This window comes from Salmo salar, chromosome 26, assembly GCF_965601325.2.
Source record: "Salmo salar chromosome 26, fSalSal1, whole genome shotgun sequence".
Taxonomy (NCBI): Eukaryota; Metazoa; Chordata; class Actinopteri; order Salmoniformes; family Salmonidae; genus Salmo; species Salmo salar.
The window spans coordinates 14,227,526-14,244,329 of NC_138316.1; the positions used below are offsets into that span (position 1 = coordinate 14,227,526).

The 16,804-nt window shown below is 41.1% G+C and overlaps 1 protein-coding gene across 3 annotated transcripts in view; it reads right to left on the reverse strand.

The window, feature by feature from the left end:
• LOC106587289 (cadherin-8) overlaps positions 1-16,804 on the reverse strand; it is a 75,096-nt gene that overhangs the window by 54,470 nt on the left and 3,822 nt on the right. The gene's annotated exons all lie outside the window — the stretch shown is intronic.

A 16,804-nucleotide genomic window follows, 5' to 3' on the forward strand; every position in this document is an offset into this window, starting at 1 on the left:
ATTTCACTGATCATCCTCAAAGCCAACACTTCCTTTGGCCACCTTTCCTTCCAGTTCTTTGCTGCCAATGACTGGAACGAATTGCAAAAATCTCTGAAGCTGGAGTCTTATATATCTCTCTCTAACTTTAAGCATCAACTGTCAGAGCAGCTTAGCGATCACTGTACCTTTACACAGCCAATCTGTAAATAGCACACCCAACTACCTCATCTCCATATTATTACTTATCCTCTTGCTCTTTTGCACCCCAGTATCTCTACTTGCACATCATCATCATCTGCACATCTATCCCTCCAGTGTTAATGCTAAATTGTAATTATTTCACCTCTATGGCCTATGTATTGCCTATCTCCCTACTCTTCTACATTTGCACACACTGTACATAGATTTTTCAATTTTTTAACATTGTGTTATTGATTGTACGTTTGTTTATGTGTACCTCTGTGTTGTTGTTTTTGTCACACTGCTTTGCTTTATCTTGGCCAGGTCGCAGTTGTAAATGAGAACTTGTTCTCAACTGGCCTACCGGGTTAAATAAAGGTGAAATAAAAATAAAATAAAATAATATGGGATTTTTTGTAACTTTTTCACAGAACATGGTCAACATTGAAACACACTATTATTAAGTCATATGTCTATTAAACACAAAAACTATGTTTTAAATGCTCTACCAAGATTTTCCAGCACACAGCTTTGACCTACTAAAGTAGCTACATATGTTGGTCTATTGTACTTCAAACAATGTGTAAGCAGGTTGCTTAGGATTCAAACCTTCTCAAACAGCCTATCGAACAGCCTATCAACCAATCAGCTAATGATACATTTATCATAATAATAATTCCAGTAAAATCATTGAATCTTATTCTACGATAAGTTTAACCAGTACACTTCTAGAGGACTAAACCCCCATGTTCTGTACAATGAGTCATGACATACATTATGAAGTGCTAAGAGAGATATGCAATGCAACAACCTTTATTTAGAGCTCCCTCCCACGGAAAAAAGAGTCAGACCATTGCGACTCCAGACGCCCACCTGTGCAACATCTCAATAACAAAAGAATTGACTTTGAGTGCTTGACCAAGCGTCATGGACAACTACATTTAGAGCTTTCTCTGTTGGAATACATTTTAAGTATGTACTACTGAATAATATGCCACAAGTGCACTAAAAACAAGAATCTGTACCCTGTGGCTAGCAGGAATATTAAACTAAGTAGAAAATCCAGCAATAAACACACAGCAACAGCTGTATTTTCTATAGAAACATGGCTTGCATATCTCTCCATTGGGATATTTCATGTATAGGTATCAGAGAGAGATGTATCTGGAGGCATGCAATAAATCTACAAACATTGCTGTTATTGGTCAGATTTACATTTTTCCCACCTTAAGAAGCTTGGCTTTTCGATTGTCATAAGATATGCAAATAACAGCTCCATTTTATGTTCCTAGGTGAACAAAAGAAAAGGATGCATTGCTGTAGCGGAAAACAATTAAGCAGTGCTCTTCACAGCAGCAGCTGGCAGCTCCCTTCAGATAGCTAGTGGAGAGAAAAGGTCCCTCACTTAGGCAGCGCCGTCAACGCAGATAGTCTAGTTGAATGTAGAATTACACAAAGCTGTGTTTGAAGATGTCACATCACCTCCGAGTGGACTGTCTGTGTGAGTCATGCTTGTGTGTATGTGTTTCACACCGCTGAGAACAAGGAACCATTGACTAGGGAAAGAGACATCACCATACCCCCCCACACAGACAGCAGTGATGCTGTTTTTTCTTTCTTTTATAACTCAGCCATCTAAGTGCATTATCATTGTAGCTCTGAGACACAGTTCACAATGCTCTGTCACTTGAGAGAAAATACGCAGGATTACATAACTTTATCCCATGGCAAAACGGCTGACCTTTTACATCACACTGCACCACTCAAAAGAATGTAGCAAAATAACAGACAAGGTCCTGAACGTTCCTATAAAGTGCTCCCATTTTAGTCCAGCACTTCACTCTTGATAATTTCAACTAAATATTGTTATATGCTACAGAAAGAGAGTCATTTATTTCTCCCTACGGTGCCAAAGAACAAGGAAATCGCTTCATGTAGCTCATCCTAGCTACCTCACTTCATTTTAAAGTTATCTATTTTTCTCTCCCCATCAAATCTGGAAATATCTTCGTCTGTTTAAAGGTTACCCAAGAAAAAACAAGAAAACAGGTTAGGTCTTTAGGGTATTGTAAATGTAAGAACAAGCAGGTAAATTAGTTCTTTTTTTTAACTAGTTACTGTCAGGGATGGTATCCTTAGTGCTGCAAATTCAGTTCCATTGTAGAAGAGACAGGAGTCAAAACTGACTTTTTGAATTGTTCATGTGTCTTTTTTTCCCTCTCTGTCTGTTATTGCCTATGGGTAATGTCAACAGAGATTTCACAGCACACTGCTGGTACCGTACATCAGCCAGGCTCAGATTCCCCTTACCTGTGATTTACATCAGAGCTGAGCCACAAAGGGATTTTCCATGCCACTGACAGGGCTACACTCCAGGGCTCCGGAGTTACGCACTCGAACAATGCTGCTCGGCCACACGGCACAGAGATGCTTTTATCTCCAAGAGAGAGACTCTGCATGACTGCATTTAGTCACTTTCCCTACTACAGTATTAAATAACTTAAATATGATATGCTGAAAATACCCGATGAAACAGAGCTTGTCTTGTAGTGTTATCTTGGGATAAAGTACAGTACAGTACATTTCAGAATATACATGCATTACCTTATAACATATTCATTAAAATATAGTACATCACCAAAAGTATGTGAACACCCCTTCAAATGAGTGCATTCGGCTATTTCAGCCACACCCGTTGCTGACAGGTGTATAAAATCGAGCACACAGCCATAGACAAACATTGGCAGTAGAATGGCCCATACTGAAGAGCTCAGTGACTTTCAACGTGGCACCATCATAGGATGCCACCTTTCCAACAAGTCAGTTCGTAAAATGTCTGCCCTGCTAGAGCCGCCCCGGTCAACTGCAAGTGCTGTTATTGTGAAGTGGAAACGTCTAGGAGCAACAACGGCTCAGCCGCAAAGTGGTAGTTCACACAAGCTCACAGAATGTGGCCGTCGAGTGCTGAAGCACGTAGCACGTAAAAATCGTCTTTCCTCGGATGCATCACTCACTACCGAGTTCCAAACTGCCTCTGGAAGCAACGTCAGCACAAGAACTGTTCGTCGGGAGCTTCATGAAATGAGTTTCCATGACCGAGCAGCTGCACACAAGCCTGAGAACACCATGCACAATGCCAAGCGTCGGCTGGAGTGGTGTAAAGCTCGCCGCCATTGGACTCTGGAGCAGTGGAAACGTTCTCTGGAGTGATGAATCACGCTTCATCATCTGGCAGTCCGACGGACGAATCTGGGTTTGGCGGATGCCAGGAGAACGCTATCTGCCCAAATGCATAGTGCCAGCTGTAATGTTTGGTGGAGGAGGAATAATGGTCTGGGGCTGTTTATCATGGTTCGGGCTCGGCCCCTTAGTTCCAGGGAAGGGGAATCTTAATGCCACAGCACACAATGACATTCTAGACAATTCTGTGCTTCCCACTTTGTGGCAACAGTTCGAGGAAGGCCCTTTCCTGTTTCAGCATGACAATGCCCCCGTGCACAAAGCGAGTTCCATACAGAAATGGTTTGTTGAGATTGTTGTGGAAGAATTTGACTGGCTTGCAAAGAGCCCTGACCTAAACCCCATCAATCACCTTTGGGACGGCGACTGCGAGCCAGGCCTAATCGCCCAACATCAGTGCCCGACCTCACTAATGCTCTTGTGGCTGAATGGAAGCAAGTCCCCGCAGCAATGTTCCAACACCTAGTGGAAAGCATTCCCAGAAGAGTGGAAGATGTTTTAGCAGCAACGGGGGACCAACTCCATATTAATGCCCATGATTTTGGAATGAGATGTTCGACGAGGAGATGTTCTCATACTTTTGCCCATGTAGTGTATATTTTACTACACTATGGAATTAGTATAGTTACTTGAAAGCTACAGTCTTGTGCAGAGCAAACGTTGTCAGAAAAATGCCATAAGTTGTCCTGATCATATAAGAGAGCAGACCAATAGCCTACTGGAAGACACTGAAGCAAATAGAGTCCTTCCTGGAATGGTGGCTATAACAGGAAGGGGGAGGGGGTTGTCCCTGTATGAGTGCCCCTCCCTATTACCCCTGACTGGGAGATGGATTCTGGCTGTCACACCTGCCTGACTCTGTTCCTGCCAGATGCGGAAGGGTCACAGGGAAAGCACCCAAACACTCATCAATCTCACCATTGTCCAATGCTCCTCTGGCTTCTATAACACGTTCCAATATCCATTTAGTCGCTCCAGATGCTTACAAAAATGCTTACATACACAGAAATGGGGTGGTGAAATCTATTGACCTGAAATACCTGTGGGGGTAGATAAAAAAACAAATATGGAGTTGTATATAGAGGGAGAGATAAGAAGAGTTAAATGCCATATTTTGTTACATTTAGAGCAAATGAATGGAGATATAGATATCAATTCCAAGTATTTTAGTTCAAAACCTAGCTCTTATTTGGGGTCTGTTGTGGTCATAATAGAGGAAGAACAGTGTTTCCTTGAGCGATGTATAATTTGTCTAACATTGTTCCTGCTGTAAAAAGGCTCTGCAACAATAATGGTGTGAAAATATTGTATTTTTCCCTCTCCCCACCCTTTAGTTCCCTCTCTTCATTTTTAATTCTCTCAACTCCTTGCTCTCCAGGGGTTGAGAATAATGTACACAAGCACCACAGCAGAATTGAGAAGTGCTCGTGTTGTTTGTGCCTGGTGAACGAAATCCTCACCGCATTTCTTTTCTTTCCCCAAACAGACTTAATTGCAGAGAATCAGAAAGTTGGAGAATTCCCCCAGTATGCAGATCCACTTTGATTCTGTCACTCATACTGTGGAGCTTTTGATTAGCCATTGTTCAACATAGCCTTTTCATGAGCATGAACGGTTACCAGGCGCCCGCCATTAAACTAACTTACAGTAACTTCATGCCCTTCTCTAACTGGGGCACCAGCTAGACCTCAAACAGCTTGTTATTGGAGGGATCACAACATAATACAACTTCTATTCAAGGGGACAAGCTGGTAGAAAGAAACTAGCAAACAAACAGGGATAATTCAGTCTCAAATTGGAAACCAATAGGTTTCTGGTACTTACATGAGGCATAGCTATAATACATGATATACAATAGATAAAGTCAATTTAGTTGAAGTCACAATGGGGCAAATCTCATCATAACCTAATCAGATGATCAGAAGTCAATATATCAATTCCCCTGACAACAAATCAACAAATCCACTCACAAAATCGGCAATGATTTGTTGAAAATGGATTGTTATTTTCTGAGCTTGCTGTATATGGCAGATGGTGCTAGACTAACCTCGTCTTCATAGCCACCACTCTATGTACTAGTGTGTGTGTGTGTGTGTGTGTGTGTGTGTGTGTGTGTGTGTGTGTGTGTGTGTGTGTGTGTGTGTGTGTGTGGGAGAGAGCGAGAGTCTGTTTGCGAGAAAAAGAAAGGAAAAGAGAGAGCCCATGAGACTTTCCCGCTAACACCTACTCCTCATGCTGTACAGAGGGAGTCCTTGCCTGAGGACAACTTTTACAGTGTCAGTGTCAGAGCAGACGGATGACTTGTTCTTCAGTGGCTTGCTAGTCCTCTCAGACAGTGAAGTCACACTGCCTGGCATTCCCAGAGCTGCTTGCCAGAGTGCCTGGCCCGACCTAGCTCCCTGATTTACACACATCAGAGGGCTAGGCCAGTTGGGATCGTCACTTTAACTGCCTGCAGAAGCCTTCTCCCAGGCTAAGTGACTAACTCCACAAGATTGGATTCATATGCTAAAGGTCAGGACAGTAGATCATATGGCCTACATGGTCTGAGCTGGAAATGAATCCCAAGGCATCAGTAGCAGGGTAAATTAAGCTATCCCGAAATGTGTTTTCCTCAACACTATTGTTAATTACTACCACAAAACGACAAGTGAATCGAGAAGGAAATAAACAAAAACTATTGACTAATTAATGTGTTTGGGGGATGGAACTTGTTTTTGCTAATTGGCATTCATATTTTAAAGGGACACTTTCTGCTCATGGTGACGAATGGCTCATAACACAATGCTTCCTAAGAGGATACTTTTATTATTTGACATGTTTTATCTTCTATATTCTACCCATCCACAAATGCAGAGGCATTTCCGCTCCAATTAAATATGCAAAGAACTGTAACTGTGCAAAGACACTATAATTAACAATATTGTCATTTCTTTGCTAAAATGCAATATTTGTTTTCAGATATACTTTTCTGGTCATTGAATACGAAGACAAAAACAATGATTTGTCCTGAGGCACTAATTGTATGCCTTGCATAACTTTCACCACTAGTCATTAATACAACAGTTGTAACCACAGCCAGACAATGATGATAAGCAGCCCACTAGTGTTTGTGCATCGTAAGGATTGGGGTATAAACAAGAAAACTAAATCAGACATAAAACAAATTCTGCCCCAAGACAGAATGCAACAAACAGAATATTCTGACAAAATGGATGGGATAAACATATCTTGCCTGGAGAATTCCAGATTTGCCAATATACAACAAGCACTCTATAAATCAAAGTTTTCCTCCAATTTGCACTTGTTCAGATATCTGGGGGGACTGTGTTTGTTTATTTTCCCCTCAGAGTCTGGCAGTTAACCACTTTGAAATTAAGCCTGTGACAAAACATAGAGACGTATTGTATGGGAAAGCAGGCATGTCAGCTTTGGAGAACACGATTTATACTCATACATTATATTCTATTTACAAACCGCATTAACGCCCATGGCAAAATCCCCTCTCCCATAAATCTAGGGTATCCCTTCTTCTCCTAGCATCTGACTGGCCCACAGTTTTCAATTTCTGGAGCAAGAAAAGGACAGAGGTATAAAGCTCTTTCGACTGTTACATCTGTTCTACTTTATTACCAGTCTTTTGGGAAAATAGGAGGACAAGCTTTGCAGCCAGCTATCTGTTTACATTTTCTCTACAACACTATATTGGAATTATAATTGTGTTCTATGGTGCCTTCTTTTGGTGCATAGGTCTGTTTAAAGGTCCTGTGGTGCCAGAGAAATGAAGAAAAATGAAACCATTTTTGAGGGATTCGATTACTTGGTAGAAAGCTCAGCTGCAAAGATTTTTCCTCTCTTTCTTTCCTCATGGCGCCTCTCTCACAGGAAGGATGATATTAAAGGGGGAATAGGGCTGATGCAAACACAATGAAAATATTTAGCAATTAAGGCTGATGCAGACAAAGGAAATATTATTATTGATGGAGGATTATGAATGGGATAATTACAAAGGATCTAATGTTCACAGTCACAATTCTAAGTGCCTGGCCAAAGTGATATTAATTGCTTATTGACTTTCGTGACTCCCAATGTTCAAGGTCACAGGGGGTCATCGTGTTCAAGGTTACATGGTGCATTTGGTTGGTTAGAGTTGCCTTGGAGTCCAGCCATCACCAGATTGGATATGTGAGCCTGGCAAACATGCCTTAGGACATTGGTGAATAAAACACATTATTTTGTGCACATTTTCTTCTCCCACATTTTATTCTCAACTGTTCATAAAGATTGTATGCATGTTAGGAGGTGGAGTATCTTCAGGATAAAAATGTACTTTAGTGAAACAGTGTTACCAACCAACTTTGGCCCACAGCTGAAGGTGGACGGGATGCTAATAATGATGATGAGTCTCAACACGAGGTGAATCTGAAGCAGCACAAAGTTAATTATTCAGTCTTGATTGGCAGTGCTCTCTCTCTCTCAACTCATGTCCACCTATTGATTAAGCAGAGGTTTTCAACTTGGCCCTGTTTCCACCTCATGTTATAATTTCCTCCAAAATATGAGTCTGTCAATAAGTAATTACTTGCTTGGCAATTTGCTATGCAAAATGTTCATCTGAGAGTGGAAGATCCATATCAATTGTTAATTTACATATGCAAATGAATCTAGCAGGAGGAAAACCAACACCAGTGCCATCAACATTTGAATGCGAGTGCTAAAAATCCCAAAATTGGAGAAATGTCAAAAGCCTGAAACGTATGTTAGGGTGTAATTTCAGTGGGGAACAAATGTGTCCAGATTCTATCACTCTTGTAAGCAGTTCCGTATGTGTGGCGTACATTAGTGGGAGATGGACTCTTAGCTGCTCCATTAGTCTTCCCCAGATAATGCAACACATTTTAGCCCCCGTTTACTTAACATGCAGGATCCGGCCCCTCTATTTGCTCTAATCAACTGATAAGACGAAAGCCCTTTCTCCAACCCCTGGAGGGTGAAAACTGAACTCCTAATGGTCATTAGTAGTAATTATGTTCCGTAACTGGCACATCCAGCCCCTTTACTGTGTTGATCCCAGTCGGGCACAGGGGACCCAGATAGCTGATCCAAGGCACTTCTGGGCATGCCGTTATCTGCCAGGCCGACAGCAGCTCGTAAGATAAAAGTCAAGTTAACTTTCCGGTGTGATGAGACATGCTGTGTTGGTTGGGCCAACGCGATTTGAGCAACACTGTTTCTTTCGTTTGGAAAAGTGTGCTGAGGTGTGTGGCGTTGTATGTGGACAGAGCAAGAGGAAAGATCTAGCACTGTATCACCATTGTATGAGCTAATTGTTGACAAAGGTATCCTGAGGACACAATAAGCTAGGCTAAGTCCAGGGCTGGGCATGTAACAATACCCTCAATCAGCTGACACAGCCTTTTTAAAAATGGTTTCAGTGGAGTTGTGATTTTATGCAATCCGTTTCCCTCTCCTTTCTCAGATCAAACGCCTCTGCCCTAATCCCAAGAGCCGAACCTGCGGAGCGTGATCCTTATCGACAAGTGCAAAGCTAGTGCAGGCAGAGTGGGATTCAATTACATATGCACAGACCTTTTCGGAATGCAGCATCCTTGCTACTAGTGATGCAACAAAGGATGGAATCTCCCTTCTCTTGCATTGTAAATGTTTGATAATCCAATCCAAAAGACTCATCCCGATTCTTCAAAGGTCCGACCTTTCAGATGTGATGAGATGAACCTGTTCAGTCCGTTGATGAGCAGGCTACCTTGAAATTAGTACCTCTCACTAAGTACATTGTTGAAAAGGTTATTGAATTCATCTTTTAATGTCTGAACATCATTGCCATGATTAAATGAAAAGAACAGAAATGAACATGAATAATACAACAGCCATTGTCAGCTAGTCATAATCTCAGCGTTAATTGGCTTTGCTTTTATCCTACTTGATATAAATCAGATGTAGTGATAGAGCTGTATTATTGCAACGCCCACATGTTCCATTTTGCCCTTATTAATGAAATAAGACGAAGATATGTAACTTAACAGCCTTAAAGTGAACCTAAATCTAGGCTGAATATGTTCCACTGAAGATGCATCTTTAACGCAATAGCTTAATCAAAAGCAAGAGAAAATGTGTGAAGAGAGGACGGCATACGGGGAATCATCTTTGTATATACAAGACAACAGGAGTGAGTTTCCTACCCGCCGGCTGTGACGAGGCAGGCCATTGTCAGAAAACTAATAAAGAGGCTCCATGTGTTGTAGTGCAGTAATTACACAGCCTGGGATATCAGTACGCTCTTTATGAAAACATCGTGCATCAACAAAAAGAAAAGGTCATCAACATGGATACTCCACTAGCATTAGCATTTCCACAGCCCACACTGTGTACCTCTATAAATGGGAGATAAGAAAACATCACGTTCTTTTTTTTTTTTTTGCGTGCAAGAAAACATTGATAAACATGGCACATTTTAGCAGTGGGGATACAGGCTACTGGGATTCAGCAGACATCACCAGGTAGGGGAATATACAAATAGTGACAAATACGGTGCTGTGTGGCAGCATCCAGAGGTTGCACTCGGTTTGCTAGGTCATCCCCTATAAGTGAGTGTGGTACATTTTAAGATCAATGAAGATATGAAGTGATGTAAATATAGGTACTGCTTCCCCAGGTACCTGTTCCTCATAGGTCAATGACCAATAAACATCATACATCTACAATGTGAGTAGTTCCCAAAATATGTATCTGTAATTGACATTGGTTGTGCTATTTAAATGATCATGCACATGGGGTAGTACCATTTCTCACTATGTGGTGGAGCAGGTGAACTCCTTGATGTTTATTCTCAGTTCCAGGGTAGCCAGATGAGCTCGGGATATGGGGCTCAAGTTAAACGTCAGTCCACATGGACAGTGATGTAGAGTAATGTCACAAGACATTACATTTTTTTTTTTACATTTGATCATTTGACCCTCTACTATTGATAACAAAACAAAAATATGCACATAGTAGTTGTCCATTGTACGATAGAACGGTAGAGAGTGAGGAAAAATTGAACCGATTTTCAGACTTATCTTGTGAATCACTATGAACACTATCATACATGTCCTTTTCAGTTGCATAACCAAACTGATGATATACCATTATAGCTACGCCCCAAGAATAATGCATTTCACTGTACTGCAAGTCATAGCTTTTCACACAATTGTTGGCTTACTTGTATTCCTCCCATCCCTCTTGCTTACTATCAGCCAAGGGCACATGTCTGAACAACACAATATAGCGAAGAGATGCTGTATAACGGCATGTGTGTGTCTAAAACAGAAGCCCATTACCAACACAATTGGCGGCTAACAAAGAAAGCCATCCCTCTTCGAGCACTATTCCAAAACCCTACATGTTCGGTCCTGATTTCCATTAAGGATTCATGACTGATCTGGATTTTATATTACAACGTTCTGAATTTTTCATGCACGCACCAACCCCCCACCCCGTCATCCAAAAGAAAAGCGAGAAAGAACGGAAAAATTGGCAAATATTGTATATCCATAGGTTTCACACATTTCACTGCATTGCCGCTACTACCTGCCAGTAGATCCTTTCTATATGTTGGACTTTAAATCTTTATTTGTGAGGCTTTGCTGTTGAATCATGGACACAATGGAGATGCAAATACAGCCAAAGACATTTTCAGAGGATATGAGTTTGTACGAGCACTGGGTTGTTGAGAAAGTCTGCTAGGTTGCCCTTTTAAGGTGTTTTATTTTTTCAGCAATTATTTCAGCTATTTCTTTCTTTTTGCAAAAAGGATCATTAAACAGAAATAATTCATTTGTGATAAAGGTCAGAGGCACAGTCTGTTGGCTGAGGCAGTGTCACTGAGAAACGCCTGGGCCATTGATTCTCCATGGATACTTTCTTTTACAATTTTTCCTGCTCAACTCACCATAATAGCTACAAAACAGTGACTAAGGTTAGCACCTTTTTTTCCTTTCACTCTGCTATGATTATCATCATCTTCGCTAGTGGAGATTGCTAAAGAAATGAGTCTTCAAGCAAATGTCAGCGCCATTGTTGATTTCAGCTTTGTTGTTATTTTGGTTCACGAGGGTGAGGTGCGAGGGGGAAGGGGGGTGGATTCTGTCATCTTAGAAAATTCCAGAAATAGGCTTTCCTCCCACCCCTTCCCATTGTTTTCTTCCGGCAGCCCACATGTGCTCCTAGCTAACCATGAAGCCAAATGCACAATAACAACATCCATTCTTAACAAGATTACTTTGTAGTCCCAGTTTTGCTCCTGGGCTGTGTATTGGAGTAGAGGCACAGGGATAAGCTGTGCTGCCTGCAGCTACTCATGCTGAGGATGCCATCCATAGGAGAGAGATGGAGAGCTGAGCCAAACATCTACTGGCTCAAAGGGTATCTTAGCTGCCCACGATCACTGCAAGAGGCCAATTAGTAGCTTTTAGATCATTATAATCGTAGATTTGAATAATCAGATTTGAATCATTTGTAACCTCAATTATGGCAAATTGATCCTGTCTGCCCAATGTTTAGTGCATGTCTTGAATGAATATAGGCCTACATTACATTCACCCATAGAGGGTGACGTAAAGGTCACATCCCAACATGTCTCCATAATGAGCTCTCTATAGTGGTACACATACGGTGCATGTATAATATCCCCAGAATAATTGGGGTTAGTTAACTGGCATATCTAGAAGACAATGAATGATGGAATGTCAATAAAAGACTGTGAGACTGAAAGCATTAAGCCTGTTAGGATTAAACAAATGGCTTTTTGGGGCTGGGGAAAAGCGAGCAACCCCCAAAAAAGAGATGATTTAGCCAAAGCAATGCACAAGCAAAGCATTAGAGGTGAACTGCTTAATTCCAATTATTAGTCTGAGCAGAGTTCACGGCACTTTGCCAGCCGACTCCGTTCAGCCGCTCAATGCACCAATACCACATCTACAGATCGAGCGGAGGCCAGGATGCAGGAAGCAGAGCCGCCAGTCGCTAGAGGAGAGGTTAATACCACATATCAGCTCGCTAACACTGACATGGGAGCGCTAATCACTGCAAGCCTTTCCAAGATTATATCACAAAACACCCATTTATTATGAATCTGCACTAAACCCTGAAAATACCCATAAGTAGCTGTATGAATCTCACTAACCCAGCACCTTGGTGTGAACAATGGCTACCTTGTCATATAGTCAGGGTTTCTGTGGCAACAGACTTGGACACTGTATGCATGTACTGTAATATTTGATGCATGTATAGGGAACAATTGTCTCACTCTATATAATGTATGACCTTAAGAGTATCTATCACTGCGTCTGAGGGATTGTGGCATCTCCTGCTTCCTACATCTTGCCTGACGATATACGCATGCTGTTCATTGTGCAATCTCACAGTCAGCCAAAAGGTAACAACGAGAGAGGAAATAGAGTATGTGTGTGTATGTGCACGTACTGTATGTGATTTATGCAGGCACCATCTCAGTGTTATTGCCATAAGACAAGGCGTAGGTGTGCATGATGGTGTATCTGAGAGAGAGACAGAGAGAAAGAGAGAGAAAGAGAGAAAGAAAGAAAGAAAGAAAGAAAGAAAGAAAGAAGAGAAAGAAGAGAAAGAAAGAAAGAAAGAAAGAAAGAAAGAGAGAGCGAGTGAGAAACAGACAGACAGACAGACAGACAGAGAGAGAGAGAAAGAGAGAGAGAGACAGAGAGAGAGAGAGAGAGAGAGAGAGAGAGAGAGAATGACCAAGAGAGACCAAGAGAAAGAGCATGAAGAGAAATAGAACGCCGCCATTTATTTAAATCCTGCATTGTATGCATTTTTAATGATACAACACCTGGTCAAAAGCAATTGCAATGGGACTTTTGCAATTGCACTCATATCATGACCGTGGTGTTTTAGATTATACTTCCTACTCATTTTTGGTTTTGTCCCTGTGCCCTTCCACACCACACACATACACCTTGTTAATGGGGAGCAAAACGACAACACAGAGCAATAGACAACCTGTCAGCCTCTTCCAAGGAAGCAATAATGTGATCCCACAGCTCAATCAGACTCAATGCTGGGGCCTGGTGTTTTATTACAGTCACTGTAGAAATGGAATGGGGGACTGGGCTCATGTTCCAATGATATAAAGGCCTCCATGATATACACTAGCAGTAACAGAGTAAGATAACCCACAGTAGAGAGACATACAAGGAGAAAATATTCATTATAAATGTTATAGTTGATTCTGTAGCCAATACCTATCATTTCGGTCTCCACATTAGCGTTCATTAATGAGGAGTAATACTCGGGTTAACTCCCACTCCGAAGCCTTCAATCAAGGGCGAACTTTGGCAGGGCTAAATTTGATCTACTAAAAAACCCTCGTCAGGAAGCTCCGTGGAGGAAGTTGTCTGTAGCAGCACCAACACCCAGAGAGAGCTTGTTGCCACGCATTATTGAAGTCGAATACAACGAAACTTGAAAACTGTCACCCCCCCCCACTCCATCGCCCCCGAGGACAAGCTTTCCAGGACTCAAGAGTCCCTCTCACTTTACAAACCCTATCATACAGAAGTAGAGAGCCAACTGACAGGTGAATAGGAGTATAACTTGGTACTCTTATGGAATAAACAAACACCTGGGACTTGACTGGATACCTGATTAGTGTCTTTTCACCTGTGAGGAGCAGTGCACTAAGAGTTGTTGCCACTTAGTGAAATATTCTATGACAATATTTCAAAATTATAGTGATGGTGAGAAGATGTTGATAAAACAGTTAGCATCGATATATGGGTGATATTAATCAAATCAGTCGCTAACCAAAGAACAGGTAGCAGGGATGTGAGATACGGGATCTATATCCAAGCCCACACTTTTGCAGGCCTTGCATGCTATCCATCTTATGGTTTCAGATATCTTGTTTTGAACAGCAAAAGGAAACATTTTCTTCCCCCCCAAAAATATAAAATGTTATTTTCTGCATTAATAATGAAAGCCAATCTCTTTATTACTGTCAGTCCTCACAATCTTGTAGTTCAGTATGAATTGTTGAATATTAATGGCTTATTATCAGTTCTCTTTGTGCAAAACATACAATTGTATCAGAGATAAAAGCATCGGACAATAAGAAACAGGATCAGTCAGGATTTGTTTCATTTGGATACATCTGCACCACAATGGAAAAAATGGAGTCCATTCTTATCACTTCTTAAAAACATTAAAATACATGAGATCAAAAGAAAAGGAAAATGAAAGTGGCATCAGTGCTATGTGAGATAGAGCACACTGTAACACAGACTATAATCAATTTGACACTTTACAAACAGAATCAAATTTTGCTTTGGTTGGGAAAAATTAGGATTTGCTGAATATGTATCTCTCCTTTCAGTGTAATGTTTGGTTTTGTGGATGAAAATGACTGTGCACTTTGTAACATTAAATGATTAAACTCACAGAGAGTTAAACTCACAGAGAGTTAAATCTAAGGATGAAAAGTAGAAAAAGTCATCATGAAAACGTACTATCTTGGCTTAGACTAGGATTTGTGAGAAGTTCAGACAGTAGTCTGAGGAAGATTTAGGAAAAAAAATCAAATAATAATAAAACGTCATGCCAGAATATACACTTTATGGCGTTAATATGACATTCTACAAATCAAATCTCCCACCTGCACTCACATTGCTCTTAATGAGTCGTTATTTTGGAGACATTGCTCAGTCAGGGTTAATCTTAAAATCCCCCGCACACCACTTCTACATTGGAGCAACAAGCTTTTACAGCTGTCTCGTCAGCTTCAGTTTTACAGGTACTGCATTCCCTTCAAATGGGAGTGACACAGGGTAATGCAGATCCAGCTCAGTGAATCACAATGTCAGAATGGCGGTGCTGTAAAGAACAGCAAGGATGACGCCGTCACGCATTGTGACCATCTCACACTCCCACACCGTTCACTTTTACATTTATGCTAACGGTCTCCTTCCAATGCCAGCAGGAACTCAAGGGGATCTTGGTCGCTGAAAAGACAGGAGATCTATGTATAATTAAACATCAGAGTGCCGCACAATAAAATGTAAAGGATGGAATGAGTCTAATCTTGGCCTGAGGTTCCTCAATAATCAACCCACAACCACAGGCTGCGCTGAAAAACTGAGATCTGAATCACACCTCCCACTTCCAGTTGATTCATTTTTTAATTAAGCATGAGAAAGAGAGAGCCAGAGTAAGAGTGAGAGAGAGAGAGAGAGAGAGAGGAGAGAAAGAGAGACATCATACAGGTGTAGGATCTTAATTTGACCAGTTTCTCACAGCAGGAAAATAATCCTGTGGCAAAAGGTTTTAATGTGTGGATTAAAATGAATGGACATTTTTGTTGAGATTGATACATTTTTCGTAAGAAATACAAAACATGTTAGAAGCCTTTTTAAACCTTGAATGCACGACAAGTTAGCATTTCCTGCTATGCAGGACATTTCCTGCAACAACAGGGTGATCAAATTAAGATCCTACACCAGTATCTTACTGCAACATTGAACTTATCTTTGCTCTGCCAGCCATGCTCATGTGTACTTAACCTTGTGAATAATAATGCAACTCATCAACACTGTCTCTCAAATGCGAGACAAATCCATCCTCGACCAAACTAACTCCTACAATCCTTGGAATGTCCTTCAACCTACACATGCTAATTATTTTGAGTGAGAACGGCTAAATATGCTTAAAACAATCCCGACTAAGAACAGAGGCTTCATGCACACCTAAAACCAAACAGATTTGAGTGCTATCCTTATTTGCCATGAACCCTCCTGGCAATTCTCTCCAGCAGTGTGACCAACTCTATATGCATGCCAAAAGCTGCATTCATCTAATTCACAGATCCACCTTGGAGATCATTACAGGGATACGAAGAGCCATTAGAGGATCCGACAGAGGCTGTTTAATTGAAACTCGTGAAATATAAATGCTGCACTTATCTATATTTTTGTGTCTGTATGGGATTTGGAAAGCACAGGTGTAAACACCGCCTTTGAGCATGTGATTTATTGATATACCCATGTGACAATAATCCCCCAAAGATATCAAGTTAGAGTGCTAAATTAGGTGACATCCTGCCAAACTATAGGCTTTCAGACAGTACTGTAGGGTTTCATTTTCCACCTCATGAACATTTAGAGACTTCTACCTAACCATGAAGCCCTTGCTTTATAGTACCAATTGTGCTATTAATTATGATCAGCATGAATTCCTTCTTTATCGCTGTTATGTTTGGCAATGATTGAACATAAAACGATGTGTTTTTTCATATTGCAATGGTGGGATAGGGATTGAGATATAGGTGCAGCAATCATTCAAACAATATAACAACTGCCTTGTCATTTCAGCTTGCCCC